The sequence below is a fragment of the Oryctolagus cuniculus genome, chromosome 5, assembly GCF_964237555.1.
Source record: "Oryctolagus cuniculus chromosome 5, mOryCun1.1, whole genome shotgun sequence".
NCBI classification, from domain to species: domain Eukaryota; kingdom Metazoa; phylum Chordata; class Mammalia; order Lagomorpha; family Leporidae; genus Oryctolagus; species Oryctolagus cuniculus.
In genome coordinates, this window is record NC_091436.1 from 25,698,030 (window position 1) to 25,713,216 (window position 15,187).

Sequence of the window (15,187 nt, forward strand, 5' to 3'; positions counted from 1 at the left end):
GCGGCGGCAGCGGCAGCGGCGGCGGCGGCCGGGAGCTGACAGCCGCCTGAGGGGCTCGCGGCCCGGAGGCGGGCGGGCGGGCGGGCGGGCGGGCGGCCGGCGGGGGCGGGCTGGAGGTGAGGGGGTGGAGAGGCGGCGAGCTGGGCGCAGGAGGGTCGCCGCACAAACCCCACGGTGACTGTGGCACAAGTATTTGCCAAGTTGTGTGTTGGCCGTTGGCGCTCCCGGAGCCCGGAGCAACTTGGAGGGTCTCCCAGCTGGTGAACGGCGTCGCTCCACGTCCGCGCTCGGGGGTGCTGGGTGCCGCGCCGGGGTGCGCGGAGGGCGGACCGACCACTGGGAGAGCGGAGCGGCGGGAATCTAGGTCCCTCCTCGGCTCGGTAAGTGGCCTCGGTGCTGCGTTTTTCCTGCCTCGTCCAGCGTTAGGAGCTTGTTTCACTTTATTAGCGAAATCGCCGCCGCTGAACTCCATCCGCCTCGCCGGCGCGCGCGCCCCTGGCCCCTTGCCGGTTCCGCCAGGGTGAGGGTCGGAGGGGGCGGGGATGGGAGAGACCTCGGCGGGGGTGGGGGGGTCCGGTGCGTTGGGAAATGCGGGGAATACCCTGGCCGGGGATCTATGCAGATGAGGGGAGGCTGCTTTGCGTAATGTCCTGGGGGGAGGGGGCCGCGCGGGAGCGCTGGAGGCAGGAATGTGCCTGGTTCCTAATGAGGGACGTGCACCGGCGCGCACCACCGCTGCGGCTGCCGCGGCCGCTGGCCGCCCGTGGTCAGGTAGCGGGGGAGGGGGCCGCGGCGCGGGCCGGGGGGCGGCGCGGGCGGCGCGAGGGCCCGGCCGCCGGCCTGCGGCCGAACGAGCGCAGCCCGGGCGCCGGCTGTGGGCATTTCAGTGCCTCCTTTCTCCTCCCCATCAAGGAAGGAAGGAAGACGGCAGGAGAGAAGGAAGGAAGCGAGGAAGGAGGGGACTGTCTCGATGGAAGGCTCAGGCGGCGGCGTCCTCGCTTTGCGGGTGCAGCGGCCGCACAGCGCCCCCGGCCGCGGCCCGACTGGCCCCGGGGCGCGTGGAGACGGGTGGGGGGCTGTTTGCATGCGTGTTGGTCTGTGCGTCTGGCCGGGGACCGGGAAGGGACATGTGTGTTTGGGCTGTGCACTGTGGGGAGCTGGGTCTGCGCCTTTATGTCTGTTCCCTGAAGTGGGTGGAACGTTGGCCCGTTCCGGGAATGTTCCATGACGTGGTGCAGCCACAGGAAGGGGGTTAACGAGGGGGCTCTGCCGCGGCGGCCCTGCCGGCTGCTATCGGAGCAGATGTGCGACTGCTGCCTCTCCTCTCGCTCACCTCCCTTCACCCCCACCCCCGCCCTTCCATTCTGTGCGCCGGGTGCTGGCCGGGATGAGACAGGAAAACACTGCTCTGGCCGTGTGTGTGTGTGTGTGTGTGTGGCGGGGGTGATGTCTGTCGTATCTCCGTGTGAGTGTGAGTGTGTGTGTGTGGTGTGCCACCCCCAGCTGCTATTACAGATCCGTGCGCTTTAACGCATGTGCCTCCCGCGGGCTGTCCCTCTTACATAACACAGCCAGTGCAGCAGAGGACGCGGGCGAACGCGACCGCGACCCTCCGAGAGCCCGAGTCGGGGGATCGGAGGTCAGGAAGTGTCCCTGGGTGTTGTCCTTCAGGGACGTGGCTCCCAGTGGGGTGGAGGAGGAAGAGGAGGGAGAGGAGGGCTTCTTCCAGCGGTTCCTCGCCCTCTCCTCCGACTTGAATGCATCTCCGTGGAAAGGACTGCAGGAAGTAGTCCTCTCGCGCAGGAACGCTTTTCGCAGGCTTCGCCCGGGAGAGTGGGCGCGGGACCCGCGGGGGTGCAGAGGAGAGAGAGGGTCCCACGGAGCGACGGCTGGGACAGGGCAGGCGACGGGCAGTGGGGCTGGCATGGAGGAGACCCGAGGAGTCTCCCGGTGATAGGTTTCTCCGGAGGGCCCAGGACACCTGTAATGGCTCAGAATTCACACAGGAAGCTGGGTGTGCAACTGACGTTGCAAACCTCGTATTCTCTGCACAGTTATGTAGGCTTAAAATGAACACAGGCTTGTTTCCGGCACTTTCATTATACTGGAAAATTTGAACTGATTTTTCTCCTTCCTTTTCTGCCGTTTTAAAAATAACTCAATCGACCCCCAAATAAATACTGCTGCTCTTCCCCCACTCCCGGTGTTAGACCTCAATACTTCACAAGAGAACTGATTTTTTTTTTAAGCTTCTTCAGACCCCTAGTCCAGGGCCATTGATTTTTCTCTTTAATACAGTTGCTTCTTTTGTAGTGCATAATCAAGCATAGAAATTACTTAAAATATTAATGATTCACTTTAATTAAATTTGCAATGATCTGTCCTCCTAGAAAAAAGGCCACCTTAACTTTATTACAAACATTTCCTATAGTGATGTATTACTATTTGGTGATTTTTGTCCTTGAGCTTATCAAGTTGTTATAAGTATCAGTTTATATATGCAGTATATATATATATGTATATATATATATACTCTATCTGTATGTTTGAATTTGCAAAAAATGCCTGATTGCTTTTTCATCTTATAAGAGTGCCAAAACAAAATTTCCACTAAGTAGATTGTGCAGTGAGAAATTAGGTTTGATTTTTGGGGTACAGGCCAAATAGTTTATCAAAAAGCAGTGTCCTCCATGTGAGTAAAATGGATGTCATTTTCATTATTAAGAGAAAATTCCCATGGAGCCTAAAGGAGTTCTGATACTAATGACAACTGCATTTTTACTTTGAGTTGAGAGGTATTAACCAACATCTACTTAATGAGTGCTTCAAGTGTCATGATCTGCTTTGACCACTAGGTTTAAAATATGCAGTATATTTCTTATATGCCGAAAAATGTTATATTACAGAGATAGATATGTTGAGGATTATCTGAGATACTTTCTTCCTTTGAGCATATGTCAGAAGTAAAACAAAATTCACTTGTTGACACCTGTGTTTCTGTTAGGATGATCCTAATGGGTGTAATTGGCTTTATGAGAGAATGCTTATATTTATGTAAGGGTATTTGACATTGATGTGAGGTTGATTTGGGAAATGATACCTTATTAGTCATATTACAAATTTAAAAATTAACTTTTTTCCCACAGGTAGGTCCTTATAAAGATGTTTGGTAAAATACCATTAAAGTAGATAAAAACATTTCTTTATTTCTATTACATGTGAAATTTGAAAATTTTGTGTATATTAACACAGAAGGAAATACTAATACCTGTGTGGAAAGATGAATTAATCAGCAGAATCTTTTGATGCTCTTGTTACTATGAAAACAAAACAGAGGACAACATATATGCAGGCGTTCCTCGTGGAATCATGATGCGTGTGACTGCTTGAACTTTTGGCACCTTGTCACTGTTTAGAGTATCAAGTTGAATCTCTTGTGCTGATCTAATTTAAAAACTAAGAGTCTGATTGAAAAGTTTTCCTTTTTTTGTTTAAACCAGGGCTCATTTCAACAGCAGCAGAAATAAGTAACAAATATACTGTCTTTGTTGGTTTTAGATTTTTGACTCATCCTCAGTGACTAGCCAGGGTTCATTTGAAAGCTTCAACGTAGGAAAAGTAGTTTTAAAGGAATTTAGAAAATGTTACTGGGCATGAGTGAAGGTGTAATCCGTTAGGGTGTGAAATAATTTAATATCAGATGAGATAGCTATGAGAAAAAGGGAAAAGTGGCTTGGATCAAATGGATGAATGTTGCCCAAAAAGACCCTGTTTGGTAAACATAAACATTGTTTTTGTGTTTTGTATTTGGGTCAGCATCAGCAAAACTTTTGGTCTATGCATGAATCCTATGGGTAGAGAAATGGTTCACAGTTCAAATTTCCTGAAAATGTCAAAGATAGGCTTCCAGGTCATGAATTTAAATATGAATTGACCAGGACCCCTTATTTTGGCTAGAACTTGGTATACAAGTGTTGCAACTTTTTGATTGATGTTATAAAAAGGAATAGAGAAAGTGCTAGGATGTCAGGCTTCATAAGCAGCTTTTTTTGTTTTTTTTTTTTTTTTTTTTGTTTGTTTTTTTTTGGACAGGCAGAGTTAGACAGTGAGAGAGAGAGAGAGACAGAGAGAAAGGTCTTCCTTCACTCCCCAGTTGGCTGCAATGGCTGGCGCTGCACAGATAGGAAGCCAGGAGCTAGGTGCTTCCTCCTGGTCTCCCATGCGGGTGCAGGGCCCAAGCACTTGGGCCATCCTCCACTGCCTTCTCGGGCCACAGCAGAGAGCTGGGCTGGAAGAGGAGCAACTGGGACAGAATCTGGCGCCCCAACCGGGACTAGAACCTGGGATGCTGGCGCCGCAGGCAGAGGATTAGCCAAGTGAGCTGTGGTGCCGGCCCATATACCACTTTTAACCATCCTTACTATGTGGGTTTGCTTTAACCATACAGGTAGAGCCTTGCTTCTGTCACATCCGAGTTCAGTGAATAGTCAAGTGAGGGTTGCACTGTGTGCTTAGCAGTGAAGAAGCTGTGGATGAACCCAGAGGATTAGGGAAGATGGGAAAACCACAAAAAGAAGCTATGCTTATTTGAAGGGAGTTGTATGAGAAGTAATATTATTTTCTGTTTGTTCCTGATGTTTGGTCACAATCCAAAGCATTGCTTCCTATATTTTATATATGGCAACACTTAGCAAAAGAGGCTATAAATCAGTTTGTAGTTATGAGATGCGTTTAAGTACTTTGGGAAATTATGTCAGCACTTTATTATGGTGACACACTCCCAACTCTTCATGTAAAGAGGATCCCTTAGCTTGGGCTGTGCGATCTGTGGTTTCTCTGAGACAGACCATTGGTTACAGGCAGTAGAAAGACATAGGCTTGTACTGGCTTTGTGACTGCATTTAGGTTCCAAGAACAAGCGTATTCAGGGTGATATGGCCGTAGACTCGTGACTGCATTTAGAATAGAACCAGAATTGCCTGCTATTTGGGTTACTGCTGTTTTGGGCCTAACATGTGCTAAGCTTAATATACACTCCCATGACCCCCCATGATTTGGTGGTATTAACTATGACATGCAATCTAGTCTTTGGCTGTCTATAACTAAATTTTCTATGAGTTTAAAAATTGACATTAGCTATTTAAGAGCCACTTGAAGAAAATGCTTTGGAGAGAAGAGATGAAAATGATGTTTGTATGTTCGAAGACTGTTCTGGGCCAAAGGCAGGTGAAGTCTGGTCTACCACTTCTGTGTTGCAGGGTGTTTGGATGTAAGTTCAGGAAGAACCCAGGGCCAGCATTTTTGGTTTATGCTTCACGTACAATCCTAGTCCTTGCTTCAGAGTACTGTGACAGGTGTGCTGTCTTCATTGATCTGTGCAATTCATTCATCTAGTCATTTAACAGAAATTTTTTTTGGGGTCAGGCCTTGTGTTTGACACCAAGGATACAGTGATGACTCAGACTGGAAAAAGAGCTTGTAACTTACTGGGGGTGACAGATATTAATCCCACAGTGAACCAGTGTATGTCATATCACTTTTGTTTTAAGTAGTATGGAAGAAATAGTGAACAGCATGTGTTACCCTTGTGTGGAAACAGAGCTAAATAGCATAAAATAACTGGGGAGAGATAGAATGTTGTAGAAGGAATGTCCTGAGATTGGGGGGTGGGGTGTACAATGTTTCCAGGGGTTGAAGGCAAGTCTGGGTGCTGGTAGGCAGATAAGAGGTGATGCAAGGTGAGGTGAGGCTAGACCATGTGGGGAGGATCTTGGAGGAGGCTGACCACAGGAATGATTATCCAGCCTGGCATAAATGAAAATTGCCCTTAGCATGTCAGGATATGTGATGAGCCTGTGATCACAGGACAGGCTCACCATTGGAGAGGGAATTTGGTGGAGGCTGGGGGAAGGGAGCTAGGCCTAGAAGCTGGAGAGGCTCACTTATAACACACCTGTCTTCACGGTCCATCTGCATCAATTGGCCCTGACCCACTGGGAGTTTTTTATGACTCTTGGGACAATATACAAGTGTAAGCTGACTTTGGTTTGAATGACTTTTACCTGTAGGTTAGCTACTATTATTTGCAGATAATTTTTTTAAGGATGAAGAATTTCAGTTTTAAAAACACTTATTTGCAGCTCCATATAACTAAATTGGCTGACATCATTTATTCAATTAATGAATGATTTCCATTCAGGAGTATTTACAAGGTCTCTCTGGGAAACAACCTGTTAATCTTTGGAACCCTGTGTGAGCTGGATCTGTGTTTCTAAATAACTCCTGAAAGCGTGAAGCATTTGGTTCCCCAGATAATTTGTCTATGTGATTGTGAATATCAGGAGCTTTGCAGAAATGCAGATCTGATGTTCTGCCTTCCATTTGATGAACGCTCATATAACATCAAAGAGCGTAAAGGAAGAGTAGAAACAGAGGTTTTAGTGAAAATAACTTCTCTTATTTTGTCACCTGTAACATTTTATTATTTTCCTCCCTGTTTTCTACTTATGTAATGCAGGCAATTTAATTTAAATGCAGAAAGCATCCTGTTTATGTTGTAGCTCCAGGCTTGGGATCTGCAGTCAGACTAAGTAACTGAGTGAGAATAAAGATGATGATCCCTACTTTGAAGAGTTTTACAACCTAGAGAAGACAAATGGCTCGTTAGTAAAAACTTACAATAGGAATATAGTATAGTACAGTATTGTACAGTAGACATGGAAACTTTTCCCAACTGGAAAGATTAGAGGAGGTAATTTTTGACTGGAAACCTTGAAGACTGCGTAGAATTTTGTTAAGTAAAGAGGGAAGGGATGGATGTAGCATACAGTGACCTGTAGGGAAAGGGGCATAGGGAAAGTACCAGACCATCAAGGTCAGGTGGGCCTGAAAGGCACACGTGTTCCAGAACCTGTGGGGACTTGACTTAAGGTTTTTGAGCAGAGGAGAGATACTATAAAACATGTGTTTTAGTAAGATTATAGGGGTATAGGAGTTGGCAAGGAGGCAGTGAGATTGCTGTAGTATCCAAAAGAGAAGTAACGAAAGTTGACTCTACTATGATTACATGAATTCTTTCATCTTGTTAATGGACATATTAAATCACTTTAAGAAGTAATAAATAAAGGAAATGATGACAATATTTTGTTGAACATGGCCAAAAGTGTATGGCAGGTTATCAGTCTGCACAATGGTTTAAAGTAAAGTGCTGCATTAATCTATTAAACTTTATTCCAGAAAATTTTCATAAATATTAATAGTGAAAGTTGATCCACAAACTCTAGCTTAGAAAAATGTTTATACCTAAAATCATAAGGTACTTATATTCTTAGGTGTAAATGTGAAAGGAATTGATTCATTTAATGGTTAATTATAATTCTGCTCTTTAATAGATATTTAAGTCATCATAGTTTTATGCAGAGAATATAGTGCAGTATTTTTGAAATACACTGCTTTGCTTGGTAAAAATTTATTTGGTGGTGTCATTTTCTCTAAAAAGAAAGCAGATCATCTCAGTTCTTATTTGCATTGTGGGAGATTCACTTGATTTCAGAAACACAGCAGATAGGTGGGACTTTTGAAACCAGGCATTAGGTAAGCATAGACATTGTATGCGTGATCTGTATGTGTGTATATGAGTTTATGTGTGTAAGTGCGCATATGAACATACAAACATAAAAAATCTTAGAGAAATTATATGTGGTCTGTGAGAGAGAAATTTTGAAACTTAAAATGAATTTTCATCTTAATAATTGTAGAAAGTATTTCTTTTAACATGAAGATTATGTCTAATTCCATATAAAGAAGAGTACTGCAAAGGTAATTTACATTATTAAGTGGCTTTGTTCACTAAAATGCTAGAATCATTTGAAACAATGTTTTATTTCTTTTGGAAGCCAGACAACTAGTTTAATAGTGTACATATGAAGCGCTAATTTGGCTTGTTAATTGGATGCAATTAAATTGAGGTTATTTTATACAGCTTAATTGTCTGAAAATTACATGTGTTGCCATGCCTGTAAGGTGAGGCTTAAAGCCGGAGGTATAGCGGGAGCGAGAGTGGGATGAAGTAAGATCTAGTCCTGTCTTTGCAATGAACTTTCTATGAGAGCTTGGAAACCAGTCATGGAAGCTCTCTGGGCCTCATTTGGAAATGGAAAAGATTGGAACAGATGGCTTTGAAAGCTTTTTCCAATTCATATTCTATCAGTTTATAAATTCTACTTTGTAGTCATAGAGAATGCAGTGTCATTATATTCTGTAATTATGGTATTACAAGGATGAACTAAACACTTAAAAATATCAGCACAGTGCCAATTTAGCAAATCCGTTAGAAGGAAGGGAATTTAGGCTTAAGGAGCACTTGCCCTGTGCCAGGCTCCATAGCAGACACTCTCCCGTACTTTAGCTTGCTTAGCTCCCACAACCACTCTGAGATCTGATTTTATTACCCTCGTGTTTACACTTAAGGAAACTGAGATTCAGAAACGTCAGCTGTTTTTTTGGCAAGGATACTCTTATAGTCATTGGTGAAGCAAGATTTGAACCTAGGGGTATTTGGCTCCAGAAACACTTGATTTTTTACTATCTGTGCAGCATAAGCAGTTGGTTACATATAAAAATTGATTCAAAAATTATCAAAAAGTCACCAACCATTTTTGTCGCTTAGTACAGTATTTGCACCTAGCAGTATATGGATGTGGGACTGAATAGCCTACAGGTTAGGATCCTGGATTTTAAGTCAGAATGTGGGGTATTCCACCCCCTCCACCAGCTGGAGGGAATTCAGGAAAATCACATAACCTCCTTGAAGTTACAAATTAAAGATAATGTCTGTTCAAGGGTCATTGTGAAATTTTTATGAGAATATGTGTGTCTATCTCCATGAGTGCATAGTAAACACTTCATACCTGGTAGCCATGATTATTAGTGAGACAGCATTAGCCCCAAAGAGAAAAACACAAAAGAATTCAAATTGTGACAGAAAGATTCAAACATTTCCAAATGGTCCATTAAACTCCTGATTGAAATAGTCTAAGAAACATGTCACAATGCACATGGCTTTTTAACAGTTAACAAATAGAAATATCAGTTCAAATCCTGGGTATTTCTCAGTTAACTCAGCCATGTGCTATGCCAATGAAGTGAACTATATTTTCTGGTTCTGGAGTTTTTGGTCTAAAAATAGCTTTTGGGACCTGAATTACCCAACTTGAACTTCTGCATAAATCTTAGGAGCCAGAGAATCAGTGTTCACTCAAGGGGGCTTGGATCTCCTTGGGAGAAACAACTGGGGTGTTCATGGCACTGTTTGCTGACTTTAGAAACAAAGAATTACTAAGTCAGCAACAATTTACTGAGCTACTGCTCTGGGAAGGGTCTAGATGCTGGGGATTCATCAGTGGACAAAACAGTAAAATTAAAAACAAAAACAGACAGGGGATGCTGCCCTCATGGAATATGTGTTCCAGTAGATGTATTTAGAAACCTTTTTGGCAAATCCAGTCATTAAACTACTTTCCATTGCTTTCAGGAATCCCTGCTTTTATAGTATCTCTCTTAACTCAATTAATGGGTAAAAAAATTGCAAGACTTACTAAATCACTAATGGACTTTTCCATTTATTTTGTATATGTCTATGTATATATGTATGTATGCATATATATATATATAATATATATATTCACAGTAAGGTAGTTTTTGAAGAGGCACTATCTTTACATAATTAAATATATCACTAGTTTTTTTTTTAGCTTTTAAATTCCTTTTTATGGCTTTAGGAAGCATTATAGCCCTTCATATGTGTATAAACAGGTGCTGCCCTTTTTTCGTGCATTGGGGAAATAGTTTGGAAATGACGGTCTATTGCAACATGCATTATAAGCTTGTTAAAGTAAGGACATTACATTATTTGGAATTTATGTTTTTATTCTTAGTGTAAATGAAATTTTCATTTTTTAACTGATAATTTTGTTATAAAATGTCTACTGGATTAGGATGGTTTATACTGTCCCTAAAGTGTGCCAGACACAGAGTGTGCCCCTGGCGGTGGTGCACACCGTAGATACTGGTGAATGTTTAAAGTCATAATTCTCAAGCTTGTTGTTGAAAGGGTGAGGAAAGACATTTTGTCACACTGTGAGATGGGGATATCTTAGTATGTTTTGTGTTGCTATAACAAGATTCCTGAAACTGGTCATTTATAAAGAAAAGAGGTTTTTTTAGGTCACAGTTCTTTTTCTTTTTAATTTTTTGAGGTGGGGAATCTGGGGGAAAGTTAGTGCTAGCTCCCATCTCCTTGTTTATTCCTCAGATGCTTGCCACTGCCAGGGCTGAGCCAGTCCCAAGCTGGGAGCTGGGAAGCTCAGTCCAGGGCTCCCATGTTGGTTTCAGGGACCCAAATCCTTGAGCCGTCACCTACTGCCTCCCAGGGTCTATATTAGCCAGGAGCTGGAATCAGTATTCTGAACTGGGAGTCAAATCCAGATGTGGGATGCAGCGTCCCAAGTGGCATCTTAAGCACTAAGCCAGATTCCTCTAGCTCACAGTTCTGAAGATCCAAGAACATGGCACCAGTGTCTGCTTGGCTGTGGTGAGGACCTTATGTCAGGTGGCATCACAGTGATGGGAACATGTATAAGACAGGCATTCAGGGGAGGTGCAGGCTCCTTTATGTAACCTGTTCCCCTAGGAACTAACCAGTTCCAGTAGACCTGCACTGAACCTTTTGAAGGTGATGCTCCATGACCCAGTCACCTTTCATAAGGCCCCACTTCTTAAAGGTTCTACCATCTGGACACCACCATACCAAAGACCAAGCCTTTAGCACAGAGACCTCTGGAGGACAAATTACATCCAAACCATAGCAAACAGTCATGAGAAACTCTTCAGTGGGCTCAAGTCCTATCTCACCTTTGTTCCAACAGAGTCCATCAGTCTACTTACCCTTAAGTGCTTCTGACCACTTTTCAATTTTATAAGCAGTCCTCCAGGAAACAATATTCTCAACCTCTCTGCCCAGCAATCACAAACACCTCTTAGAACCATAGTCAAGGGCTCCCCAGGCTCTAAACTTCCTATTTATTTATTTTTTTTAAAAAGGGCAGGGAGCCTTTTCCTTCTTTTTATTTTTTTTTAAAGATTTTATTTATTTATTTGGAAGTCAGAGTTACAGAGAGGCAGAAAGAGAGACAGGTCTTCCAACCGCTAGTTCACTCCCCAGATGGCTGCAACGGCTGGAATTGCGCCAATCTGAAGCCAGGAGCCAGGAACTTCTGAGTCTCCCACGAGGACGCAAGGGCCCAAGGACTTGGTCCAGCTTCCACTGCTTTCCCAGGCCATAGCAGAGAGCTGGATTGGAAGTGGAGCAACCAGGACTCCAACTGGTGCCCATATGGGATGCCGGCACTGCAGGCGGCAGCTTTACCCTCTGTGCCACAGTGCTGCACACCTCCCCCCATTTATTTTTATAGTAACTGAACAGATGGAGCCATTTCGATGTATTTTTTGCTCCTACAGTTAGAGTTGAATTGAGATTCATATATAGGATCACTCTCTGTGACCTCATGTTGTTCAAAGTGCCCTGAGACGGAGAGCTGTGTGAGAGGTCATTGTTGTGGGGTTTCTTTCCTTTCCTCCACTACATATCCTTGCCCCATGGAGGCAAAGGAAAATGAAGGAGGGAAGGCAGGGGATGACACTATTTGCTCTCATGCAAAGCTAGTGGTGAAATCCTGTCTTTGCAGCTCGGCAGGGCCCTCTGGGACAGCCCTGGTGTCTGCCCAACACTTAGTGGATAGGTCATAGGAAGTTCAATTTCTAATTATCCATGGAACAATTATCAAACTTGACTTTCTTCTCTCAGTGCTTACATTTTCAATCCTGCTTCCTCTAGACAACAGAAAAAAAATCCAGAATTGTAAGCATTCAGTCTATTTTCTTGTCAGTAGCCATGTGTCAAAAGTTTATGTTGGGAGAAATAAGGAAATTTTGGATAAAATGAGGATTTCTGACTTCGTTCTGCTATTGTTGTGAGGATGTGCTCCTTGGAGCCCACACTAGGGCTATAGAAGACACCGGTATATATGACACTAAACCCTGACCTCATGAGTTTATTAGTTTCCTCATTACTGATTTTCAAAATGATTCAGGCCAAGTGTTTGTATTTCTGTTATATTTCATTGTTTTTCTCCTCATCTGTAAAAATGAAGCATTGTTTATAGCACTACCCTGTCTCTCGGGAAAAGAGCAGAGTAACAAGAGAATTGGAGAGGCTATTTTTAGGGTGTGAAGCAGCACCAAGTTTTGAGAATAATTCAGTGGTTGAAAAAAATCTGATACACGGCAGTACATGTGCCACTAGAGTTAGTGGAGTGTTCTTGAGATAATTGACTGCTATTGATGCGAGTTATTACAGGCATATGTTATTGTTTCCAGAAAGACAATGGCCAGCAGTTCCATAGCTTGTTGTAATATGGGACGATTCAGCAAGTTCATGGGAACTCGCCATTATCTTTTAATTCCATTTTTCCATGAATTTTTTGAAGCCCCATCATAGTCCCTGATGGATTTAAATTTTGTATAGGTCATTAATGCACAAGTTTCACAACATACAAAGGTAGTTATTCCCAGACTCAAACAAAAGACAAGGAATGTGAGGACATTTGTTTTTGAGTGTGTCATTTGTTTACTTTTTCAGATGACCTCAAATAACAATCGTGGTGGACTTGGTGTCCAAATTCAATCAAGTGTAACTTTTAAAATGGGCCAAGTGGCTGAGAATATTCTAAATGATCTTTTAAAATAAATCACCTGACATTATTGAATATAGCAAATAATTGGATACTAAGTGTGGACATAAGATTTTCTGATGGACAGACTTCAAATTTGTTCAGTCATCAGTTGGTTTTTGGCTGTGTTTGGTGAGATTTTGCTAAAGTTAAACCTAATGAAGTCTGAAAATGGTCATAATGGATATTAACAATTGATCTGGAAAAATTCTACATTTTAGGAAGTAACCTCATAAATTTATATTGTGAAAAAGATGGCCTGACATATTCTTCCTTTTCTCATGTTCTGATGAGTGATTCAGAATAAGATCAATGGGAATCAAACAGAAGGCATTTTGAAATTAATATTAAAATTACAGTGGCTTTGACTCCTGCTCTGATTATTCCAACACTTCTTACAGCTGTGAAAGCAAACAGTCCCTGATAGTGCATGTAAAATGTGTGATCTCTGAGTCAACTGGTTTTGGTTTAAATTTCTTATGAAATCTTTACAATATGCCACACAGCAATGTAAATCAAGCTACTGTTATTATTTATACATACCGGCTGGCACCACGGCTCACTTGGCTAATCCTCCGCATGAGGCGCCGGCACCCCAGGTTCTAGTCCCGGTTGGGGTGCCAGAATCTTTCCTGGTTGCTCCTCTTCCAGTCCAGCTCTCTGCTGTGGCCTGGGAAGTCAGTGGAGGATGGCCCAGGTCATTGGGCCCTACACCCGCATGGGAGACCAGGAGGAAGCACCTGGCTCCTGGCTTCGGATCAGCGCAGTGCGCCCGCCTCAACGCGCCGGCTGTAGCGGCCACTTGGGGGGTGAACCAAAGGAAAAGGAAGACCTTTCTCTCTGTCTCTCTCTCTCTCTCACTGTCTAACTCTGCCTGTCAAAAAAAGAAAACACACAAAAAAATAATTATTTATACATACCATGTATGCCTTTCTAAACAATGAGGCAGAGAATGGGAGAGGGATGAAGGAATGGAAGTTGGAGAGTCGTTCTGGAATGTGCCAATCACCTGCTTCCTTCTCCAGTGCAGCCTTTTCCTGTGTTGCTTTCCAGTGGGTCAGATCTTGGTTTCAGTCAGGCTGTATCTTCAGCATCCTTTGAGCATTTGGTGAGAAGCTGTACTTCCTTCTTTCACTGTGATGCACTTTGGGGTACTGCAGTGATGACTTGTTGAGGGCATCTCTTAAAGGCCTAATTTAAATCGTGCTGACCGAGTGTCTTTGGTGTTGGATCGGAGGCACTGATTTTGATTTGCCAGCTGGCGACAGGACACTTTGCAAAGTGAAGTCTTGTATAGGATTGTTGGGTTAGAAAAGAGCATAGGAGGCATGAGTAGTCACAACTGAGTGTGAAGTCACTCTGGACAAGGGCTTCTTCTTTTTTTTGGGGTGGGGGGAGGCCTGGCCAGTCTTGTTTATCAGCACTGGAGCCCTGTGTTGACTACTCAGAACAAGTTTTCTCATTGTCTTGCATGACAATCTTATTAGCATTTAAAGATAGTAGTCATGTTCCTCACCTGAAGTATTCTTTTCTCTAGGATAAATATTCCCTTTTTTTTTTCAACTAGACATCATGTGATGTCATTTTCATCTTTGTTTTTATTAATATCTTTGGGGGGCCTGGCGCCATGGCACACTAGGTTCATCCTCCACCTGCGGCGCCGGCATCCCATGTGGGCACCAGGTTCTAGTCCCAGTTGCTCCTCTTCCAGTCCAGCTCTCTGCTGTGGCCTGGGAAGGCAGTGGAGGATGGCCCAGGAGCTTGGGTGCCTGCACTCTCGTGGGAGACCGGGAGGAAGCACCTGGCTCCTGGCTTCCGATCGGCATAGCTCCGGCGGTGGCGGCCATTTCGGGAGTGAACCAACGGAGGGAAGACCTTTCTCTCTGTCTCTCTCTCACTATCTGTAACTCTACCTGTCAAATAAATAAATAAAAATATAAAAATAATTAATATCTTCAGAGAACAGATTGCTCATATGTGAAGTTTATTCCACCCTGTTTTTAAATTGAATCTTCAAAAATAAATTGTTTATCTCTGGTTATTCTTCAGAAGGTAGACTCTAACCACCTGATTTTGAAATGTTTTATAGAGCAGATCTATTCCTGCTTGCTGAGATTTTTTAAATATTTATTTATTTATTTATTTGAGAGGTAGAGTTACAGAGAGAGGGAAAGGGAGATAAAGGTCTTCCATCCACTGGTTCACTCCCGAAATGTTCGCAATGGCTGGAGCTGGCTCCATCTGAAGCCAAGAGCCAGGAGCTTCCCCAGGTCTCTCATGGGGGTGTAGGGGCCCCAGAACTTGGGCCATCTTCTACTGCTTTCCCAGGCCACTAACAGAGAGCTGGATTGGAAGAGGAGCAGCCAGGACATGAACCTGTGACCACATGGGAATGCCGG

The 15,187-nt window shown here is 43.7% G+C and overlaps 1 protein-coding gene across 22 annotated transcripts in view; it reads left to right on the top strand.

Moving 5' to 3' along the window:
* Positions 1-15,187, top strand: part of HIVEP2 (HIVEP zinc finger 2) — a 216,982-nt gene that overhangs the window by 405 nt on the left and 201,390 nt on the right. For 3 of the 22 annotated variants that reach the window (XM_070073484.1, XM_051855308.2, XM_070073489.1), the window contains exon 1: positions 661-771. The exons of 10 other annotated variants lie outside the window; for them this stretch is intronic. The gene's annotated coding sequence lies outside the window, so the exon portion shown is untranslated. Of the gene's footprint in view, positions 1-240; positions 381-659; positions 772-959; positions 1,069-15,187 lie in introns of those variants that run through there. 9 more of the 22 variants (XM_051855305.2, XM_051855314.2, XM_051855307.2 and 6 more) reach the window with 7 other exon arrangements.